This window comes from Acyrthosiphon pisum, chromosome X, assembly GCF_005508785.2.
Source record: "Acyrthosiphon pisum isolate AL4f chromosome X, pea_aphid_22Mar2018_4r6ur, whole genome shotgun sequence".
Lineage (NCBI taxonomy): Eukaryota > Metazoa > Arthropoda > Insecta > Hemiptera > Aphididae > Acyrthosiphon > Acyrthosiphon pisum.
Window position 1 is genome coordinate 33,909,997 of NC_042493.1, and position 4,265 is coordinate 33,914,261.

A 4,265-nucleotide genomic window follows, 5' to 3' on the forward strand; every position below is an offset into this window, starting at 1 on the left:
CAGAGCTTGAAACCGATGAAATATTCGGTTTCGGTTTCAATTTTGTATACCAGTTTTGAAATTTTACGATTTTGCGGTTTCAACTTAACAATACCGGTATTAAGAAATTTCGGTTTCAGTTTCGGTTTTGAATACCGGTTTCTAAATGTTTCGGTTTCAACTTAGCAATACCGGTATTAAGAAATTTCGGTTTTGGTTTCGGTTTTGTATACCGGTTTCTAAAGTATTTTCAGGGGGCTATGTTGTCAATACAATTATCATTCTTTGTTCCGTATTGTCAAGTGTCATATATAGTATTTGCTAGTAACTTTAATTTTTGTCATTACTATTTATAAAGCAACTAATAATTTTGCGAATAATGAAATGTTTATCATCAAAATTAATTATGATCTCAATTTTATTATGATTATTAATTATGCGTATTAATGGAATTTACGTATTTAAAAACACGTCAGTTAAAAAAAAATAACGGTTTCCAATTTTTTCAGATTTCAGTTTTGAATTTAATACCGGTTTCCAATTTTTTACGGTTTCGATTTTGAATTTAATACCGGTATCCAATTTATTTTGGTTTCGGTTTTAAATTATAATACCAGTATCCAATTTTTTCCGGTTTCGGTTTTGACTTTAATACCGGTATCCAATTTTTTTCGGTTTCGGTTTTAAAACGGTTTATAATGGTTTCTGAAATCGGTTTTGAAAACGGTTTCAAGCCCTGATTTAAGGTATAGTGACAGCTCGCCACACTACTATCGTATGCTCTCAAAATGCCTACGTTTGTAGCAAGAGTACAATTAATAGTCAATTCGCCAACCACATGTAATTTTCGTTTAACGATAATGAGCACTTATTGTTATCCTCATACTCTAGACACAGCTCTTAAAAAATCCCTAAATCCGTAGCAAGAGTACATAATATTATAGTAAATATTCGAAAACTAATGTAATTTCCATTAATAAATATTTATCATTACACATATCACATATGTATAGGTATTCTAAATAGGGAGACAATTGTATAGCTGTAGTAATACTATGATCTGGTCTATAACTATAATACGATGATAGTAATAGTATATAACCTTATATTGCAAAAATTAAATAGATAGGTGAATGAATAGGTAATTATAACAAGGTGAATTTATTAGATAATTCTATAATACGAGGTAATTAATTTAGACGGTCATACCGAATGCTGGAATAATAATGGAATAGTATAATATGTATAAGCACTCGCTTTGAATCGCAAAAATACTGTCGAAGTGCATAGACTAGCATGGACGTTGTGCATCGGATCCTCTTGTGTAAAAGACAGTCTGACACGACGATTCTTTATGATCATTATTATATAGAATGATATTTGTGTAATCCCTTCTTTTGATATGCATCGATTAATACCTACGTAATGTTAAAGTATTGATGTCTTTATGATTATTTAATGTGTTGTTTTTACCGAATGTCTTGATCGTAGGATTTTTGAATGCCGAATGGGTCTTATAGAATAATATAATAGGTACCTACCTAGTATGAAATACTACCGTTGATATTTAATTGTCTATTGTTTTTACTAAACGTCTGATCGGAGATGTGTTGAATATTATACTTTATGTATTCAATGTGTCGCGTGTGTGTAAAAGTATTGCGTATATACATGTATATTGAATCACCCCACATTCCATACAGCCCCTACATTCCACTATAGTTATCCTGTGTTTTTAGATAAGTATAGAAATATTATATTTTACATGATTATAAAGTCTTGCTTTTTTAATCCCTATACTACAGTATCACCAGTAATGCTTAACGCTAAATCTATGTACTTATATCTAGCTGGTAAAAATCATCGTTTTAGTTTAGCTATATTATATAACATGTTATAAGTGCACTTATAATATTTTATACACATAATTTGCGTAGTTAATCGTCGTTTTGTAAAATTCTGCTGATTAAACATTGACCTATAAACTTAAGTGTTTGTTAAATTATTTATACATGGACATATATTTGGATAGTCCATAATAATTTTGGGCAGTGGTGTAGGATACGACAAATTTTAGCATCTTATTACTATGCAGTAGTGCAGTACCTACTAACTACTACCTACATACCTTAACTAAGCAGAAACTTTCAGAAGTATATTTTATAACTAAAACAAAACGAAGTTTGAAGCAGATCATTGAAATCCGAACAGTTATGTAACGGTATTACATAATCTATATTATATCTATATTACATGATCTATAGTATCTATTTATAATCAATGTAATATGTTAATAAAATAAAATATTATAATCTTTGAATATTTTACAATGGATATGCGTACAGCTTACACATATAATATTATGTGTATAATAAGTATACTTATATAGTTATAGATTATATTTTACGTATTAGGTATCTATATATAAATTATAAATGTCATAATAATATATTATAACAATCGTACAAAAAAGTCATACAATTCCGGGGCGTGACGTAGTACGAAGAAGTGGCATCGAAGCATCGTCACGCACGAGCCTTCGCCGTGCGCAGCTCGTAACAGAAACTGCATTTGAATAATTCCTTGCGAGGCTTACTAAATATAGATTAGAGAGATGAATAAATTAACGCATCGAGCATCTGTTTATCGGCCGTTTAATTGGGCGTGAATGAAACATATAGATAGGTAATACAAGAATGGACAGACCACTCCTTTATTTCCTTTATTCATATTAAAAGATGGGTCTGGAATAATGGACAGACATTATCTGTGTTTTTTTGGAAGTTTTTTTTTACGATATTTCAGTTTTTAAGTGAGTTATAGCGTATAGCGTGAGTTATATAAGTTTTATAACTACCTACCTGGTTATAATTCATAAGTAGATATAGTTAAGATCAGTGGTTCTCAACCATTTTTGGTTCACGGCATAATATTATAATTTATAAATCACAAGTTTCCGCGATACACTCACGCACTTGACAATAACAACAACTTTTGCAACCATGCGAAGCAGGTCCGTTCTTGGGATTTTCGAGGCCCAGGGTGAAAACCAATTTTTAAATCAATTTTACCACTTTTTTCAAATGTGATGCATTCAAATGTAAACAAAAAGCCCGAAGCCCAAGGCCTAGGCCCTGCTCGTCCCCCCCTAAGGGCAGCCCTAATATGAGAAAATTAGTCATCTCACGGTACACCTAGTCGATCTTGCGGTACAGTATTGCGCCGAGGCACACCGGTTGAAAACCACTGGTTTAAAACAACGATCTGGCAAAATCAACAAATCGTTTGCAAACCTTGGCACATACAAAAAATTATCGGTTATAGCCGATATAGATGATGCGCCGCGAGTCAGTGTGCGAAATCTCCAGCACCACAGTCCTCTGCCCGCAATTACATTTTCGTAAATATTAATTATACCTATTATTAACACTATGTAGTATGTATATTACCCACAGACTTCCTTTCTATACTACACTACATAAAGAACTCCTATACAATTTACATTGTTATATAATTGAAGCTCAGCTGTTTTGTCGGTTGGCAAAACATTATACATTTATTATACAAAATGTATTGGGGATAACATCGTTTTTAATGGTCAAATAAAATAGTAAGTGTAAAATGACTTACATAAAATGTTTTTAGATTCTGAGTGGAACGATGAATGTATTGATTTTACAATGATGTGTGTTTTTTTTTTTATTTTTATTTTTTTATTTTTGTGTCTGTCATCACGTTTTAGGACAGTAAAAGTGCTTGGATTTTCTTCAACAGTACCTTTTCTGATAGGAAAGTGAATCTAGTTGGTACTTTGGGGGGGTCAAAAGTAATATTTTTCCTGTAGTTTTCAAATCGCCGAGAAAAAAAAAAGAAAAATTAAGGAAAAACGGGAATTTTTACGCTAAATCGATTTTTGTTTTTGGTTTAACTCTAAAACAAATGACCGTAGGTTTATATTATTATTTTCTATACACCATGCCTTATTTAAAATATTTTGACTTATGTTGAGTTGTTCAGGGACATATTCCGTTTCCAATTTTTCTAGTTTTATATTCTATAAATATCAATACCTTTTTATTTGTTAGGTACAAAAGCTTGAAAATTTAAAATAAAGCTCCTAGTATATTGTTTCAAAGACAGATGAAAAATATTAAAAATCCATAGTACAAAGATGTACTACGATCTGAAAAAATAAGGTACTATATGTTGAAATCAAACACTCCTTCTGGGAGAAATTTTATAATTATTTTTTAGTTAAAATGTATAAAATGTTCAACTTTTATAGC